Source organism: Saccopteryx leptura, chromosome 3 (assembly GCF_036850995.1).
Source record: "Saccopteryx leptura isolate mSacLep1 chromosome 3, mSacLep1_pri_phased_curated, whole genome shotgun sequence".
NCBI lineage: Eukaryota > Metazoa > Chordata > Mammalia > Chiroptera > Emballonuridae > Saccopteryx > Saccopteryx leptura.
Window position 1 is genome coordinate 265,645,995 of NC_089505.1, and position 20,668 is coordinate 265,666,662.

Sequence of the window (20,668 nt, forward strand, 5' to 3'; positions counted from 1 at the left end):
ACAACAGAAGAAAACTTATTTTCAGATTTTCTTTTCTTTTCTTTCTTTCTTTCTTCTTTGTTTTTCCTTTCTTTCTGTCTTTTTTTCCCTTTTTCTTTCTTTGTTTCTTTTTTTTTTTTTAAGTGAGAGAGAGGGACAGACAAGGACAGATAGGAAAGGAGAGATGAGAAGCATCAATTCTTTGTTGTGGCACCTTAGTTGTTGTTCATTGATTGCTTTCTCATATGTGCTTTGACTGGGGGGCTCCAGCCAATACAGTGACCCTGTGCTCAAGCCAGGGACATTGGGCTTCAAGCCAGTGACCTTTGGGCTCAAGCCAGTGACCTCAGGGTTTTGTACCTGGGTCCTCAGCATCCTAAACCCATACTCCATCCACTGCGCCACTGCCTGTTCAGATTATTTTCAGGTTGTCTTGATTCAGCATTCATTTAGTTATTATAAACCTTTGACTAGTGTTGATCATTTCAACACAGTTGTTGTAGACATTTTCTGCCTTTTCCTTTTTTCTTTATGTGTCTGAACTTGCAGCAACCTACTCAACCATTATGTTGATGCCACTGCTGTGGAATCTCCACTTTATGTCTGCAGTAGTGACTGCTGCTGACTAAAGTTTGAGAAATGTCAAATATTAGATATGAGCCTTAGTTTAAAAACAGAAAAGAAGGGCTTGCGGCTCTCTCATTCATAAAGAGTGTGATCTTAAAAGAATTATTTAATCTCTTTAACTTAATTGTGTAGTGCATGTAATCTGATGTTATTTATAGATCTTTTTTATCTTATTTTTATTAATTTTAATGCAGTGACATTGATAAATCAGGGTACATATGTTCCGAGAAAACATCTCCAGATTATTTTGACATTTGATTATGTTGCATAACCCTCACCCAAAGTCAAATTCTCTTCCTTCACCTTCTATCTGGTTTTCTTGGTGCCTCTCCCCTCCCCCCCACCCCCTCTCTCTCCTTCCTTGCCCCTTCCCCACCCCCCACCCCCACCCCCATTACCATCACATTCTTGTCCATGTCTCTGAGTCTCATTTTTATGTCCCATCTATGTATGGGTTCATATAGTTCTTAGCTTTTTCTGATTTACTTATTTCACTCCACATAATGTTATCAAGGTCCATCCATGTTACTGTAAATAATCCGATGTCATCATTTCTTATGGCTGAGAAGTATTCCATAGTATATATGTACCCAAGCCTTTTAATCCACTCGTCCTCTGGTGGACACTTGGGCTGTTTTCAGATCTTTGCTATCGTGAACAAAGCTGCCATAAACTTGGGGGTGCATTACTCCTTGTGGAACAGTTCTATGGTGTTTTAGGTTATATTCCTAAAAGTGGGATAGTTGGGTCAAAAGGCAGTTAGATTTTCAATTTTTTGAAAAATCTCCATACTGTTTCCACAGAGGCTGCACCAGTCTGCATTCCCACTAGCAGTGCAGGAGGGTTCCCTTTTCTCCACATCCTCGCCAACACTTATTCTGTGTTGTTTTGTTGAAGAGCACCATTCTGACCAGTGTGAGGTGATATCTCATTGTGGTTTGAATTTGCATTTTTCTAATGATTAGTGATGTTGAGCATTTTTTCATCTGCCTATTGGCCATCTGTATGTCCTCTTTGGAGAAGTGTCTATTTATTTCTTTTGTCCATTGTTTGATTGGATTGCTTGTCTTCCTGGTGTTGAGATTTACAAGTTCTTTATAAATTTAGGTTATTAACCCCTTATCAGACATATTGTCAAATATTTTTCCCATTGTATAGTTTGTCTTTTTATTCTGTTCTTATTGTTTTTGGCTGTGCAAAAGCTTTTTAGTTTGATATAGTCCCATTTGTTTATCCTGTCTTTTATTTCACTTGCCCGTGGAGATAAATCAGCAAATATATTGCTGCGAGAGATGTCGGAGAGCTTACTGCCTATGTTTTCTTCTAAGATGCTTATGGTTTCATGACTTACATTTAAGTCTTTTATCCATTTTGAGTTTATTTTTTCGAATAGTGTAAGTGTGTAGTCTAGTTTCATTTTTTTGCAAGTAGCTGTCTAATTTTCCCAACACCATTTATTAAAGAGGCTGTCTTTACTCCATTGTATGCCTTTACCTCCTTTGTCAAATACCAGTTGTCCATAGAGCTGTGAATTTATTTCTGGGTTCTCTGTTCTGTACCATTGATCTATGTGCCTGTTATTATGCCAGTACCAGGTTGTTTTGAGTACAATGGCCTTGTAGTATAACTTGATATCAGGGAGTGTGATTACTCTCACTTTATTCTTCTTTTTTAATATTGCTGAGGCTATTCGTGTTCTTTTTTGGTTCCATATAAATTTTTGGAATCTGTGATCTATATCTTTAAAGTATGTCATTGGTATTTTAATTGGTATTGCATTGAATTTATAAATTGCTTTGGGTAATATAGACATTTTAATAATGTTTATTCTTCCTAACCATGAGCACGGTATATGCTTCCACTTGTTTGTATCTTCCTTGATTTCTTTTATCAATGTTTTATAATTTTCTGAATAAAAGTCTTTAGTCTCCTTGGTTAAATTTACTCCTAGGTACTTTATTTTTTTGGTTGTAATAGTGAAGGGTATTGTTTCCTTAATATCTCTTTCTGACTGTTCATTGCTGGTATATAAAAATGCCTCTGATTTCTGAGTATTAATTTTATATCCTGCCACTTTGCTGAATTCATTTATAAGGTCCAGTAGTTTTTTGACTGGGACTTTAGGGGTTTCTATGTACAATATCATATCATCTGCAAATAATAATAGTTTTACTTCTTCTTTTCCAACTTAATGCCTTTATTTCTTCTTCTCGTCTGATTGCTGTGGCTAGGACTTTGAGGACTATGTTGAATAAGAGTGATGAAAGGAGGCACCCCTGCCTTGTTCCTTATCTTAAGGGGACTGCTTTTAATTTTTGCCCATTGAGTATGATGTTGGCTGTGGGTTTGTAATAGGTGGCTTTTATCATGTTGAGGTATGTTCCCTGTATTCTCACTTTGCTGAGAGTTTTGATCATGAATGGGTGCTAGATTTTATCAAATGCTTTTTCTGCATCCATTGAAATTATCATGTGGTTTTTCTCCTTTCTTTTGTTTATGTGATGAGTCATTCTGATTGAAATGCAAATATTGTACCAGCCTGGCCTCCCCAGAATAAATCCCACTTGATCATGGTGTATGATTTTTTTCCATATATTGTTGGATCCGGTTTGCTAATATTTTGTTGAAGATTTTAGCATCTATATTCATCAGGGATATTGGCCTATAATTTACTTTTTTTGTGTTATATTTGCCTGGTTTTGAAATCAGAATTATACTCTCCTCATAAATGGAGCTTGGAAGTCTTCCTTCCTCTTGAATTTTTTGAAATAGCTAGAGAAGGATAGGTGTTAGTTCTTCTTTGAATATTTGGTAGAATTCATTTGCGAAGCCATCAGGCCCAGGACTTTTGTCTCTTGGGAGTTTTTTGATAACTGTTTCGATCTCATTTGGTGTAATCGGTCTGTTTAGGTTTTCTGATTCTTCCAGATTGATTTTTGGAAGATTGTATGTTTCATGGAATTTGTCCATTTCATTTAGATTGTCTAGTTTTTTGGCATACAGTTCTTCATAGTATTTTCTTACAATATTTTGTATTTCTGTTGTGTCTGTTGTTATTTCTCCACTCTCATTTTTAATTTTATTTATTTGAGTCCTCTCTTTTTCTTGGTGAGTCTGGTTAAAGGTTCATCGATCTTGTTTTCCTTTTCAAAGAACCCGCTCCTGCTTTCATTGTTCCTCTGTATTGTTTCTTTAGCCTCTATGTCATTTATTTCTGCTGTGATCTTTATTATTTTCTTCCTTCTACTACATTTGGGCTTTACTTGCTGTTCTTTTTCTAGTTCTTTTAGGTGCAGGGTTAAGTTGTTTACTTGAGCTTTTTCTAGCTTCTTAAAGTAGGCTTATAGTGCTATGAACTTCCCTTTCAGTACTGCTTTTGCTGTACTCCATAAATTTTGAGTTATTGTATGCTCATTATCATTCGTTTCTAGGAATTTATTTATTTCTTCTTTGATCTCATTCTTAATCAATTCATTATTTAACAACCTTCTATTTAGTTTCCATGTGTTTGAGAATTTTCAAGTTTTTCTGTTGTGGTTGATTTCTAGTTTCATGCCATTGTGATCAGAGAAAGTGCTTGATATGATTTCAATCTTCTTAAATTTGTTGAGACCACTTTTGTGCCCTAACATGTGGGTTATCCTAGAGAATGTACCATGAGCACTTGAAAAGAACATATATTCTGATGCTTTAGGGTGAAAGGTTCTGAAGATATCTATTAAATTGAGTTGATCTAGTGTGTCCTTTAAGTCTGCTGTTTCTTTGTTAATTTTCTTTCTTGAGGATCTAGCTAGTGATGTTAGTGGTGTATTAAAATCCCCTACTATTATAGTATTCCTGTTGATCTCACCCTTTAAATCCATCAAAGTCTGCTCATATATTTAGGTGTTTCTATATTAGGTGCATAGATTTTTATAATAGTTATATCTTCCTGTTGGATTGCTCCCTTTATCATTATGCAGTGGCCTTCTTTATCTCTTACTATATCCTTTATTTTAAAGTGCATTTTGTCTGATATAAGTATTGCTACCCCAGCTTTATTTTCATTTCCATTTGCATGAAATGCTTTTTTCCATCCTTTTACCTTCAGTCTATATGCATCTTTTGTTTTAAGGTGTGTCTCTTGTAGACAGCATATGTACGGGTCCTGTTTTCTTATCCATGCAGCTACCCTATGTCTTTTGATTGGATCATTTAATCCATTTACATTTAAGGTTATTATTGATATGTAGTTTATTGCCATTTTCTTCTTTTTTTTTTAATTTGCTATTTTATATTTTATTTTGATTTGTCAAAAATCAGACAAATAGTACAGAGTTCCCATATACTAGTTCCCATTTCTAAACATTTAGTTTTCCCCATAATTAACATCTTACATTAGTGTGGTACATTCGTTACAGTTAATAAACAAATATTGGTACATTATTATTAACTAAAGTCCACAGTGTATTTTAGGTCATTTTCTTGTACAGTCTATGGATTTTGGCAAATGCAAAATGTCATGCACCCAATATTACAGCATCACATAGATAGTTTCACCTCCCTGAAACCCCCTGAGCTTCACCTATTTATTCCCTCCCAACACCCCTATCTCAAGCCCCCGGCAATCACAGGTCTTCTAATTTTTTTTTTTTTTATAAATAAATTTTTATTTTAATGGGGTGACATCAATAAATCAGGGCACATATATTCAATGAAAACATTTCCAGGTTATCTTGTCATTTAGTTCTGTTGCATACCCATCACCCAAAGAGAGATCGTCCTCTGTCACCCTCTATCCAGTTTTCTTTGTACCCCTCCCCCTCCCCCTCTCACTCCTCCCCTCCCCTCACACCCCGTATTATCATTTTATTCTTTAAAGCTGTATTCCTCTTTTGGTATATTCTTTTCCCACTTTGATCTGTTTACAACAGGCCCCTTAACATTTCCTGCAGCATTGGTTTGGTTGTAATGAATTTCTTGAGATTTTTGTTTTTGTTTTTGTTTTTTTGTCTGGAAAGCTTTTTATTTCTTTTTCAATCTTAAATGATAGCCTTGCTGGATAAAGTAGTCTTGGTTGTAGGTTCTTGTTCTGCATTACTTTGAATATTTCTTGCCATTCCTTCTGGCCTCAAGTGTTTCTGTTGAGAAGTCTGATTTCATCCTTATGGTGGCTCCTTTGTAGGTGATAGCCTTTTATCTCTAGCGGCTTTAAACATTTTTTTTTATCACTTAGCTTTGGAATTTTAATTATGATGTGTCTTGGTGTAGGTTTCTGTGAGTTTCTCTTTAGAGAAGTTGTCTGTGCTTATTGAACTTGTGAGAGTTTCTCCTGCATTAATTTAGGGAAGTTTTCAGCTATGATATGATTGAACAAATTCTCTATCCCTTGTTCTTTCTTTTCTTCTTCAGGAACCCCTATGATGCAGATATTATTACTCTTCATGGTGTCACAGAGATCTCTAAGAGTTTCCTCAGACTGTTTTAGTCTCTTCTCTTTTTTCTTCTCTGCTTTCATGCCTTCATTCTACTTGTCCTCCAACTCACTGATTCAATTCTCAGCTCCAGCCATCCTGTTTTTAATTCCTTCCATTGTGGTCTTCATTTCTGATATTGTATTTGTCATCTCTGACTGCTTCTCTTTTAATATTTCAATATTCTTTTTTATACTTGCTATTTCTTTATTTAGGTGTTCATAATGACCATTGTTGTTCTGAGATTTCTAAGCATGCTTACAATCATTATTTTGAACTCAGCATATGGAAGTTTGGTTATTTCCATATCATTCCGTTCATTTCCTAGAGGTTTCTCTTAAGGTTTCATTTGAATTGCACTTCCCTGTCTTCTCATTATGTCTATGTGTTTGGGTGTTTTGTTTGTAGAGCTGGTTGACTCTAGGCTTGGTGTTGTCTGCCTCCAGTTTCCAACTGTGTTATTTCTATGTCTTCTTGCGTTGGCATCAGCTATTATTTGTAATCTACTTTCAGATTTGGCCATTTTGAAGTCTTGATATGCTTGTTTTCTTAACGTGTGATAGTTTTGTTTACTAATCTCTGCAGGGGGCTTATTTAAAACTGTATCCAGGAATTCAGTGGGTGTAACCTGAGACTCTGAAGGCCTCTTCTGCCAATTACTTTCTCTGGGGGCAGGGTGTTTTCTCAGCTTCAGTATGGGGAAGTGTATCTCAGATCTCCATGGAGACCTGAGTTACTGCCCCTCCTCCCCACTTCTTGTTTTCAGCTGTGTCTTGTTGCATGCTGATTGGAGCTGTAGAGATGTCTGGAGATCTGTGACCTGGAAGCACTTTGTCTTTTGTTTGGTGGAAGGATCAGCCCCTCCCCCAGCTATGGCTTTCTCCAGCACCAGATGAGTCAGCTTCTCAGGTCATCCCCTGCATTCTTCTGCCCCATACCTTCTGTCTCTCTCTCTCTCCCCTTTCTTTTTGGAAGAAAAGCTGGCCCTTTCAACACACCTCATTCCCTGGTCGCCAGGCAACTGTCTGTGAGCAGTATTTTTTGCTCTTTTCTTTGGAGCAAGAGCCCTTCTGGGCTTTCAGACTCACCCCCCCCCCCCGTTTCTGTAAGCACGGGAGATTCAGGCGCTCCCTACCAGGTTTCTTGTGGCTTCTTTTTTGTTCCTTGGTTTTTGAGACCTGTTCTTGTAGTCCAGAGTTGGTTTTTCATGCTGATTGTTCATAAATTAGTTTGTGATCCAGTTTGGTGGTATGAGCTGGGAGTCTGTGCATCTGCCTACTCCGCTGCCATCTTCAGGTCTCCATTATTTATAGACTTATATAGAATAAATAAAAATATAAAGGACCTGAAAATAAAAGTATTTTATTTATTTATTTTATTTATTTATTTCTGACCTTCTCTGGAGATGTCATAGACCAATGTCTCAATAATTTTATAACTTTTGTTTAAGAAGCAATTTAAAATAATTTTAACAGAACTCTCATCTTAATTTTAGAAGACTGACTTCCAAATTCCTTATTTCTTATTTATAAAATATATCTCTTTGAGCTACTGACTTTATTTTAGTTTTCTGTGGGGTTTTTTTTTCTGTCAACTTTAAACTAGATGTTATTAAATGTATAGCATGCGGTTTTGGAAAAATTTTACAGAGAGGTAAATCTGCTTATCAGGATACATAGAACAAAATATACTCAGAATATTCTTAAAAATAAATGGATGAAATAATGCATGAGTGATGCTGAAACCTAATGATACATGAAAAGAAATAGTTTATGAAGATAATTCCCAGCTGTTTCCACTTAGTAAATACCCACACAAAAAAGGGAAGAAATGGAGATGATAAATAGTACATAACTATTAACTTCCATTTTATAAATCTGTGGAATAGTTATTTTAAGCAGCAGAAAAAAAAAGTCAGTACTGATTCCAAATATAAATATATATATATATATATATATATATATATATATATTTACAAAACATTAGCATATTTTCTGTAAAATGGAAATAAAGATATTTCATCATATGTGTACAAGGTTTATTATAAGTCACCCTCCCTATGTTGAAAATCATTGCCCCACAGAAGAAAATAAATGATGATAACTCATTTACTATCAGTCTTAAGAAAAATGTTTAAGAAAACTACATAATTCCTCTTATAGAGTACAAATTCAGCACATTATGATTATGACTATACTGGGGTAATTTTTATGAGATTTCCCAATGGTTAAATTTTCCATTTGGTAATAATTAATAAATCAGTAAACAAGTGTTGATGAGGATGTGAAGAAAAGGGAACCCTTGTGCACTGTTGGAGAACTTGCAGACTGGTGCAGCCACTGTGGAAACCAGTATGGAGTTCCCTTTAAAAATTTAAAATGGAACTGTCTTTTGATGTAGTGATCCCACAGTGATCCCATTTCTAGTTATATATCCAAAGAAACCTGAAACACTTTATATATATATATATATATATATATATATATATATATATATATATATGCACTCCTATGTTCAATGCAGCATTATTTACAGTAGCCAAGATCTGGAAACTGCCTACTGATGGATACATCAGTAGATGAATGGATAAAAAAAAGCTGTGGTACATTTACACAATGGAATACTACTTGGCCATAAAAAAAGAAAAAAGAAAATCTTATGTGACAGCAAGGAGATGATTATGCTATTAAAATAAGCCATTTAGAGAAAGACAAATACCACATGATCTCACTTGTATGTGGAATCTAATGAACTGAACTGAATAAACTGAGAAACAAAATAGAAACAAAGGCATGGATGCCTGGAACCGACTGATAGCTGTCAAAAGGGAGGGTTTTGAGGGCTAGATGAAAGATAGTGAGGGGATTAAACAAAAAATCATACATATATAAAACACCTTGACATGGACAACAGCATGGTGAAAACCTTTGGGAAAGGGGAGTGGGTGTAGGTAGAGGTGGGTGGAGACGAAGGGGACTTTGCTGTGGACAGTGGGTTCATGATACAATGTGCAATAACGTTTTGTTGAATTGTACACTTGAAACCTGTTTGGTTTTGTGGACCAATGTCACCACCCCAATAAATTCAATAAAAATAGCATGAGTATCAAGATACAATAATGAGAAAAGGAATATAAAGATTTTATGTGCAGATGGTGCCTTGCTATTTATCAGTGAGCCATAAACAATTATCCTGGAAATATTGAGATTAATAGGCCCATTTAGTAAAAGAGCTAATTGTGAGAGGCATTGGGATAAATCTAAGCTATTTTCCATTTCAAAACTTTTCTCTAGGGCAAGTGCATTTCCTACAGTTATAACCAACCACCAATGGCAGAATTATTTTTTCTACACTTTTAGGATGTTCCATTTATGGGAATCTTATTATTCTGGAATTGTTATATGCAGAAAAACCTGGAAGATGGCACTAAGGGGTGCCAATTACTTGCAACACTTTCAGCAGTTCAGTTTCCTGCATGCTTTTGAGTCCTCTTACCTCTGTATACTTCAGGGACTAATACAACAAGCACTGTTTAGTAGTGGTTTCAAATTAATGAATATTCGGCAGCAAGATACATTTGAAAGTGTTTGGATTTTTACCATACTGATAACTGAAGGATTTGATACAGCTTCTTTAAGTCAACATTCAGTAAACAAAGCCAGGTGATTTTTCACAAGGCAATCATTGTCTTTGCCTCTTTTCTGTGGAATGGGATTTAAGATCCTGTAGTCAAATGGGGCCATATATGGTACACTTTTTAAATAAAATATAAAAATAATATAAATGTTAGCTTTGGTTTTTTCCTGCAAATTGAGTAACTATTCTCAGCTCACTCAGAAGCAAGTTTTAAGCATCTCTCTAGCAAACACTGTAGCCTGGGCTGTAAATTTCAGAAGCAGGAGCTGCAGTGTTAGAAGCCAAAACAGTCTTAGAATCCTGCTGAAAGGAACGCAGTGGCAAGTTGCATTTATTTGGCTATGTGTCAAAAAGTTGTGTTATTTTTGAAAAACCCATAGAGAAAAAAAGCAAGAAAAATTTTATTTTTTTATATTGAATGCTATAATTTCCTCCTTATATAAAGTACAATGCAATATTACAGTTGTAGCAATATAGAGTGATGGAAGAAAATTAAGCCAACTGTCACCCTTTGTAACATAGGTTACTTATTTAAATGACAAACAGATTAAACTCTTTTGATTAGTTACAGCTAGACAGGGAAGACATTCACTAACAACTAACAGCATACAAAACAAAACAAAAATGCTAGAATTCTATTGATAATAAGCATATTAGATCTCGGCCATCTATTAATCTAAACAGGAAAATTTTTTTTGGATCTCTCCTTGAAAAAAAATGAATTAAATAAGAATACATTTTCTAAAATATTCAAGAAAAAATGAAATAAACATTTACTTTATTGGTAGTCCAGTCTATTGTCAAGAAATAAACTCATATAGTACCCTCCCTAATTGTGTAAACAACAAATCTTTTCTTTGTCTTTATTTCACTCTGATATTTCTGTAAAATTTATTATCAGTAAAATACAATTTATAAAATAATTAAAAAAATAGTCCCAGATTATTGTTCTTATTAGATTCAAAGACATGCTATTAATCTGTCAAGTCGGACATGGTCTATGTTATGATTTCTAAACGTGGCTGCAGTAATGAGGAAGCCATCAATAAATGGCCATGATTGTATGTTGCAATGATACTTTATTTGTAAAAACAAGTAGTGATCTGGTTTTGGTCCATGAGTTATTGTTAGCTGATATCTTCTCTAAACTATGATATTGTGGTGTCTGTCAATCTCTTACAAAAGAAAAAAATTCTGAGACGTTGACAGAATAGAAAATGTTAGAAAATCCTGAAACATTGATATAACAGATTCCAAAGGTAGGTGGAGACTTCTATCAAGATTAATGAAATGGCATGTGTGTGTGTGTGTGTGTGTGTGTGTGTCTCCCTTTTCTCTACTAGTTTCATAAGCTGTGGGTACTTCAGTCTCCCCAGACTGTAATCTGTTTTCCCCTTAGTGAGACTTCTAAGGTTGTGTTGGTCAAATACGTTTTTATTTTTATTTTTTTAATTAATATATTTATTTATTCATTTTAGAGAGGAGAGATAGAGAGACAGAGAGAGACAGAGAGGAGAGAGAGACAGGGGGGAGGAGCTGGAAGCATCAACTCCCATATGTGCCTTGACCAGGCAAGCCCAGGGTTTTGAATCGGTGACCTCAGCATTTCCAGGTCGACGCTTTATCCACTGCGCCACCGCAAGTCAGGCCTCAAATACATTTTTAAATATAATATATGTTTGCTCGCTTATAGTTTACATTGGGTGTGGGGGACAGGCTGTAAATAGGCAGGGTGGTTATAGCCTAAGGCTTAGTTTTAAGACTAAGCTTTTCCCCATACCCTTGACTGATTGCATGATGTGGGGTGGTGCACTCTCATGAGGAATCCCATTATGCCTCAGATAAGTGACTTTGTAGCAGAGACTTCCTTGTTTGTATATTGGATTAAAGGTTTTGATTTCTACACTATAAAGTGGGGCAGACCAGGAGCTTGCTTTCTTGGTTCCTGAGATTAGCATTAGAGGAGAGAGCAGAGAAAGGAGAGCAGACAAAGGCCACACGGAGGAGAAGAGAGGCATGGCGGAGTGCTGAAGGAGAAGCCAGTTTGTGCAGAGTTTGTGTAGCAAGAAGGAGATGGGAAACAGAGGTGAATAAGGCTGGTGAGGTAGACACCTTTGATTCTAGGAAACTCAGATAAGTCAGTAGCTTTGTGAGCACTGAATGAGTGGGTTTTGGAGCCCAGTGTGTTTTACTTGCCCACGGGGTGCAAGCTAGGATTAAAGCTAATGGTCCACCAGTTCTTGGCTCCGTTGTTTCATTATCATCTGTCCAAATCAAATGCGAACCTGCATGGGCTAGGAGGCTGTGATGGTGGCTGTGGCTACTGCCTTTACAGGTTATTTCGTTTCTCACTTTCTCTTTGTTTCTGAAAAACTAAACTGTTGCAATTAGAAGGGTTATCTCATTTATTTTCTCCCATGGATCACTTAAAAATGAATAATAAAAGAAAAAACTCAGTGAAAAATCAAAATAATTCAATTAAAAATATATAAAGAATCTGAATGGATATTTATTGAAAAAGTGATTTACAAATGGCCATTAAGCACATGAAAACAATATTTTTATAGTCTTTAAGAAAATGTAAATCAAAACCACAATGAGATATCATATACCACTCACTAGGATGGCAATGATAATAATAATAGTAATAATAAAAGAGAGGCAATTATAACTATTAGAGAGGATATGGAGACATTTTTACCTCTTATTCACTATTGATGGGAATATAAAATGATGCAGCTGCTTAAGGATACAGTTCGACTCTTCCTCAAAAAGTGTAAAAGGGTTATCACATGATTCAACAATTCCACAGCTAGTTTATGACCTAGATAGCCTTAACATTTCTCTTAACAGCACTAAACTTTAAACAGTTTCTCCTGAAGATGGACCACTGAAGTCCCTTTTCTAAGAGACTGTACTCTAAAAAATCTTGAAGTTATAAATTCTTTTCTATGTCATTTTGAGATGAAAAGCTTTTACCAACCCCTTGCCAGTTGTGGAACCCATGAATGTCTTTATCAAAAATCTGAAGTCATTCCTTGAAATGTAATCATCTAAGGAAATAGTACACCATAGTTCCTGTGGGATATTAGAAACTGTACTTTCATGAGAGACAATTCTCAAACACAAATGGCCAATCAGACTTACCAATGTTCCCCAGTACTCTTCCATTAGCTCACTCCCACATTTGCAAATCCTATTGTTTTTGGTTTCAGCAGAATTGAGTAAAATCTCTTTCCCCTTTTGCAATAGTATTGAATAAAGACTTCTTTGCTTGTTTCACCCCCATCAAGTGTAATTTTTCTTTAATATATACATCTAAAAGAAATAGAAATATACCTTCATATAAAAACTTATACATAAATATTCATAGCAGCTTTATAATTACCAAAAAGTTGAAACAATTAAAATGTCCACCATCTGATGATTTAAAATATATAAGGTGATATACTTATATAATAGAATTGTATTTGCCAAATAAAAAGAAGAACTAGGCCCTGGCTTGTAGTACTCCAGCCTGCTGGGAACTACCAGTCTTGCATGGAAGAAAACTACTCAAGACCATGTCAAGAGGGAGACGGGAAGGCCTGACAAGGGAGGCAAAGAAGACCTGAATTTCCTTCTCCCTTAGCTTTTATTGATCGGAAGCAGAACAGAGTTAACAGGATTACAAGGGAGAGAGGCCAGGTTGATAAGGAGAAAGAATGACTAATGGCCATTTTGCTGACATGGAAAAAGGGCTAATTTGGGTCAGTGCATTTTTTTTCTTTTGCTAATTAACAAGCACAAAGGAAGGGGCAATCCAGAACCTCTAGGTCAATTTTCTAAAGCCCGTTCACATGTTCACATGCATTCCTTTGTGTCTGCACAAAGGTTATTCACTCAAACACTTTCTTGGTGTTTGCATCCAACAGACATTCATTCAGGGCTTTAAACTAAAGTTCCCCAATCCAAGTCATAGAGGGTTCAATGTTAGAACAGTGATTCCCTACTTAGGCTCAATTGCTCAGTGAATAGAGCATCATCTCAGCATGCCAAGGATGTAGATTCATTCTTTGGTCAGGACACATACAAGAAGCAATCAATGAATATAAAATTAAATGGAACAACTAAATGAAATAAGTTAATGCTTCTCTATTCCTCTCTCTTTCTCCCTTATTTCTCTCAAATTGTTATTATTTTTTTTAAAAAAGAGCTAAATGTGCAACAACATGGCTGATTCCAAAAACTTGCTTAGGGAAAGAAACCAGTTTAAAAGTTCATAAATTGTATAATATGAGTGAAGTGAAGTATCCAAAATAGGCAAAATATTCAGAATAGAGAAAAAAAAAGTAAATTTGTTTAGGGAGCTGAGAGGCAAAGCTCATAGACATAAGATTTTTTTAATGGGGATGAAAATATTCCAGAATTGGATTATCCTGGTCCCACTGACTCCATTTTAAAGAACACCATCAATGAGACTGGAAGAACCTAAAACATTCACTGGGTGCTGAGTCACTCCCTCTAGGATTTTCCCTCACTTCTCTTTCCTGAGAGCTGATGTACTTTGTTCTTGCTGCCCAGGTCTATGATGACCTGGTGTTTCCACACTTCAGCTTCTGATTTTTTCCTGAGTCCTCCTTTTTCTGACCATTTGTTCAAAAAATTAATTTTCTGCAAATTTCTGAGCACCCTGTAAAAAGGTACCCACAAAAGTCACAGTGTAAGATGACCCAGTGTCTAGTTATAGACCCTGATAGGTTTCACTCATTCTGTCAATTAATGATGAATGATAAATCAAAGAAAACTAGATAAATTTTGGTGAGTGGAAGCATATTTTCCCCATGGAACAAAACACTTAGTTGGTAACAAAACTCTACTGAATGTATATTGAATATTGAGAATTTTTCATCTTCCATTAATAATCTAGTTTTAATAAATAATACTTTCAAGCTCTAAGTTCAGATATCTGTACAGTTGCTAATGGGTCTCCTCTAGCATCTTTGTGTCTTACCAAGGGTACTGTGACATCATAGTCTTAGGTGATCCATACGAATCATGTAGATCTGGCCTGTTCAGAGCAACCCTGGGTGCCGTTGCTCTTGGAAAACCCTAAAACTTCATTAGTAGCATCTCAACCAATAAACTACATGTCATCTGGACCTAATATCTGGGTTATCAATAGATTTACTCTACCTCGTGGCCTAGACATTTGCCAACATTTGCATTACTAATACTAAGATTTTTAAAACAAGACTGATCACAGTCTTCCACAATTTTCTTCTTTGGCAAGCTTGAGGTGGTTAACCCTAGCCCCTGAAAACTACCTTTTAATTACACAGACTAATGTGATTATTCCTAAAACTGATAAAAACATACACTTTTTTTTTTTTTGTATTTTTCTGAAGCTGGAAACAGGGAGAGACAGTCAGACAGACTCCCGCATGCGCCCGACCGGGATCCACCCAGCACACCCACCAGGGGCGATGCTCTGCCCCTCCAGGGTGTCGCTCTGCCACGACCAGAGCCACTCTAGCGCCTGGGGCAGAGGCCAAGGAGCCATCCCCAGTGCCCGGACCATCTTTGCTCCAATGAAGCCTTGGCTCCGGGAGGGGAAGAGAGAGACAGAGAGGAAGGGGGGGGTGGAGAAGCAAATGGGCGCTTCTCCTATGTGCCCTGGCCGGGAATCGAACCCAGGTCCCCCGCACGCCAGGCCGACGCTCTACCACTGAGCCAACCGGCCAGGGCCAAAACATACACTTTTTAACAATTCAATGCAATTTTATTCTCACCCATGTGTGCACACATACAATCTTACTATGACAATAATGGGCTCCTGGCTCTTTTCCCACTAAGAACCACATATTCAGGGTTCATCTGTGTTTGATGAAAATTATTCACTGCCTTATAGATATATATACTCTAAGTTTTGAAAATTGTCTAGATATTGTACATTTCTCCCTAAAAAGACACATATTTTCCCACTATTATCTATGATACAGCAGAGTCCATGCAGTTTTGGAGCAGAACATTGCTCACACCATCATTGCCTTGATGCATTTTCTCAAGCACCTTGCCATATAGTTGAAATATATTTAAAAAATAGTGGCTATATCATAAATCATATGTTTGACTTTAATTACCTAACACACTGAAATTTATATAAGAAAATACATTTTAATCTTAACAACTTCTTTTCAAAGATGTGAACAAGTTTTCATATGCTTTATATTAAATCCTCATAATCAATAGATAATATTATTGGTATATTATAAGTTTTACTCATCCAAAATACATTTTGTAATGTCTGATACAAGAAACAATGATATTGGCTGTGACATTTTTCAATTCATATACACTATTCATTCAGGCACAGGCTAATATAATATATACATAAGGGGTGTGTTTGACCCTTAAGGAAGGAAGGCATTGTAATATGTGCCAGACTTGAGAAACTAATTAGTTTTTCTCAGATTGTTCCAGGTAAATTGCAAGCAACTATTATCTCACAATTTGGCAAATAGTATATTAGTAAGATGCATCTCCATGTACTCTTTCTTGCTGAAGAAGTAAAATACTTTTATATATTAGCTGTCTTCACTTTTCTCCTTTTATATATAGGGTGAGAGAATAATAGGTTTATAGTTGTTTGTATGAAAAATAATACAATAATTAATAAATAATAATACAAGAATAAACTGTGTTTGATGTACTCATGACTGTAAACATACTTTTGTCCCACCCTGTATTTTCTAGCTGTAGAGTCAATCAATATTTTTCTATTTATATTATGGTTATTGCAGGATTTGGTAAAAGGCTCAAGTTCTGGTACCCTTCTATGGCTCTGGGTTAGGGGTATGCTTCAATTTCTTGGAATTGTGATGTTACACATACAAAACACGAGGGCTGATTTATTACTATGACGTGTAGCTCACCATCCACATTACACATTTTTCTGGTGTCAATCAATTCTCTCTAACCAGTGACCTGAATCACTACAGAAGTTATAATCTTCCTACTATCAAAACAGTTATGAATAGTCCTTAAAGGACAGCTGACTCCCAAAATAAACATGACTTCTGAATCATAGAGGGTGGTCCAAAGAGATTGGCTAAAAACATCCCAATTAAGTCCATATGTCCCTGCATCACCCTCATTTATATGATGTGTGTCACAGGTATCTTTGTATCTCCTACATACGTCCTGCTCATGGGTTTTCAAGAAGGGCCAATGCCAACAAAACAACCATTGCTGTCAGTGTTCCTGAAGCACCAAGTTATATCTGGTTTTAGCTTATAGTTTACAGAATCCTAGGAACAATCACTCCAGATTTTATTCCTGGCAGCATCTTTCTAAATCAATAAAGTATATGGAACACTGTTTTTTATGAGACTTTAAAATAAAATCAATCTCAAAAGCTTAGCCATCATAGCTAGTGCTTTTGAGGGAAAAGAAGAACCCCAGTAAGTTTTAGTATCCCTCTCCCAATTCTCCCCAGGCAAACAATAAGGCTGTATCAGTAACGGTTGTTGGGTTGTTGTAAAAGACTCACTCGCTGAAATTGTCATGGGATGCCTGGTGTGGATAATACGTAATAAGCAGGATCAGGATTAGTAGTATCTTCCCAGGGTTTGAGCACAGAAAGGCAGATGGCTTTCTGGCCTCATAAGTAATTTTTTTCTTTTTTTTTTTTTTTTCCTTTTGTATTTTTCTGAAGTTGGAAACGAGGAGGCAGTCAAACAGATTCCCGCATGCTCCCGACCGGGATCCACCTGGCATGCCCACCAGGGGGCGATGCTCTGCCCATCTGGGGCGTCACTCTGCCACAACCAGAGCCATTCTAGCACCTGAGGCAGAGGCCACAGAGCCATCCTCAGCATCCGGGCCAACTTTGCTCTAATGGAGCCTTGGCTGTGGGAGGGGAAGAGAGAGACAGAGATGAAGGAGAGAGGGAGGGGTGAAGAAGCAGATGGGCGCTTCTCCTGTATTCCCTGGCCAGGAATTGAACCTGGGACTCCTGCACGCCAGGCCAACGCTCTACCACTGAGCCAACCAGCCAGGGCCTCATAAGCATTTTTTCAGTACTAAGTGTTCTAGGTAACTTGATGATTATAAACCTTGCAAGAAAACAATATTAAATCTTCCCCTTTGCTGTTTACCCATTCTGAACAGGTGTATCCAGCAATAAAATGGACATATGTCTCCTGCACCTTCCTTGTCAATTGTGAGGGTGTTTATTGGGTCATTGGATTTTTGTGACTGTACACTAGATTCCACAGGAAAGAATGGCTTTAAGGGTCCTTTTTCTATGATCTTTATTCACTTCAAATAAAGGCAGGTGTGCTTATTATTAACATCTTAACCAATAAATCAACACATTATCTACCATTTACCCAGAACCAATTTTAAGTTCCCAAATAAGATTTGTGGATGATATTTCAATTTCTAACAACTTCCCAAAGCTATGCTTACAAGTCATGGACAGATTCTCCTATCTAGAGGCTTCCTTAGTAGCAGTCCTGGACAAGCCTTAAAACATAATTTCTTTAGATCCCATAGTGAAGGAGCTTGTGAATCTTGTTCATATTTCAAAGTGCCTAGGAAACATACATGGAGCTGAGATGAGCCTTCAAAATCACCAACTACTGCAAGTTTAGCTAAATTACCCAATAATATGCTGCCCTGACATCCATTGAGTAGGAATGTCCTACTGAGGCTTTGAACTGACACTGGCCCCTCCCATGAGATGATGCTCCAGATAACAGTCTGCAGAGTCACAGGCAAAAGTAAATTTTTAACAGAACTCTCCCAACTGCCCTTGTGATGAGCACTGTCCTCAGCCTCCCAGGGCTCTTTAAATGAGATTCCAGCAGAGCTTAGCAAAACCCCACTCTTTTGGGTTTAAACTGACCGTTCCAGATTTACTATGAGAACGTCAAATAATTCCACCAATGAACCCTAATAAAGGAATATGCTCCATCCTGCTACTGTTCCATCTGCCTGCACTCTGCTTTGACCTCCCCACCGGGCATGCCAGGGACCTCTTCCAGGCCCTGTGAGTAACAGATTTCTCTGTTTCAATTTCTTTGTGGTCTTTTTTTTTTTTTTTTTTTCTGGAAGATTGATTCGCTGTCTGAAACCCCAGGGTCTACTTAACAAATGTTAATTTAATTTAAAGAAGTCACCATACCAACTGTGAGGACTTGTACTAAATATGCGGGATTCTTGAGGTCTGGAAAAGTATGTCAAACTTGAGGAACTGAAGTATCATATTATTGAGGAGATACAGTCACATATTGTTTTATACTTTGCCGTCTCCTTCTGGCAGTTTTTGTTGATGCTGATTACCAGGCATCTGGCCTGGGCTTGTGGTATTCTTCTGTTTAAGTTCCTGCCTTCGTTGGTAATGGGCTCTTTCTGCAGTTTTGCCTCTTGCCTCCACTGGCAATGGGCTCTTCTTTGATCAACTTATAGGTTAAGTATAGTTCATCACTACTGACTGCAGAAGGGTTGGGAGGGGGCTGTTTTGAGCCCTGAGGATACATTTTGCCCTAACAAATCTCACCCAAAAGGTACTCTTTGAAATCTTTTACTCGCTGCATACCCTGGCTGCACACAACCTCAGAGAAGATGCAATGAATATTACAGTCGATTGGAACAAGCCCTAGAGACACCCGGCATCCTAGCCTGCTTTGTTCTTTAGTGCACTTGAAGAACCTGTTTTATATTTATATTCTTTTTAAGCAAAACTTTAGCCCCTAGTTAAAGAGGAGAATCCAGCTCATGTTAAAGAGATAGGCAAAGCAGAAACATGGGAGAAGCATGAAGTAAATAACACATTTCTCACTGGCAACCACAAGAGGAAGTAATGTAGAGATTATGATTTAGGAGATGTGAAAAAACATAGGTCCATTTTGACCCAGCAATAGTTCAAATAAAGGCTAGAAAAGCAGAAACTGACAGATATCTGCAGTTATTGAAAGAAAGAAAGCTGAAATCAATGAAACTAATGTCAGAGAATTTTGCATTATTTATTATAATCAATAAAATGGTTGTGCCAGAACTGATACCGTTTTCAACCCTTACCCTGGATTTAGAAGTCATGTAAAATTCTTCAAGTTGTGAACACATATGGACAACAGACTCCACCTGAAGGAATTTAAGGTCAAACTGAGATGCAAGCTCTGAGACTATGGTAATCAGACTGTAGATGAAAAAACAAAATACGGAGGCTCACTTGAGATTGCAGAGAGGTGGCCCAGTGCCAAGAGACATTTTTCTGAGAATCAAAAAAAACAAAAAAACAAATAAAAAACACTTGAGGATAAAATGTTTGAATTGGAAGGCATATCTCCTGAGTGTTTTCAATCTGTAGACTTTCCTATCAAAAGAAGAAAAGTTCAGCCACCTCAGCAGAACTATTTACTGGCTGAACTTGATGAGAATTTTAGAGCAAACAAGCCCTGCTTTGAAAATCAAGAGAAGTTGAATCCATGACAACATACCTTCTCCCATAAAAAAATTCCTCTCATTCTTGTCATTTAACTTTTTATATACATGTGTGTAGCTTACATTGCAATTAATTACATGAAGACACATTTATCAATGTAGACATCCCCTTGAGGTCAATGTTTACTTTCACATGAGTCCAGCTTGCAGCATATAATCTTCAAATTAGATTCTAATAAACATTGAAATAGTTAATGCATTGGAAATAGCATTGACAGAATTTATTTCCTTGTTTTGAAGAAGATATTTTGAAAATTAAAAATCTTAAATTGAAAGTACATCTCTTTTTGTGTGTGTGCATACATACCACAAAAAATATTTATTTTGAACAGTGATATATAAAAAGACTTTATATTTGTAACACTGATGTTAACAGTTTATTAGTTAAATGAGTACTTTGCACATAAGCGTTCAACAAAAATTAATTGACCAAAATAAATTTTAAATGAATCCATATTATTTTCAACTGTCAATTTTAATATAAA

General features: G+C 36.5%; 1 pseudogene; it reads left to right on the forward strand.

Annotated features, from left to right (window-relative positions):
* LOC136398506 (MAP3K12-binding inhibitory protein 1 pseudogene) overlaps nucleotides 1–19,837 on the forward strand; it is a 127,404-nt pseudogene extending 107,567 nt beyond the window's left edge.
* Nucleotides 19,838–20,668: the final 831 nt, after the last annotated feature.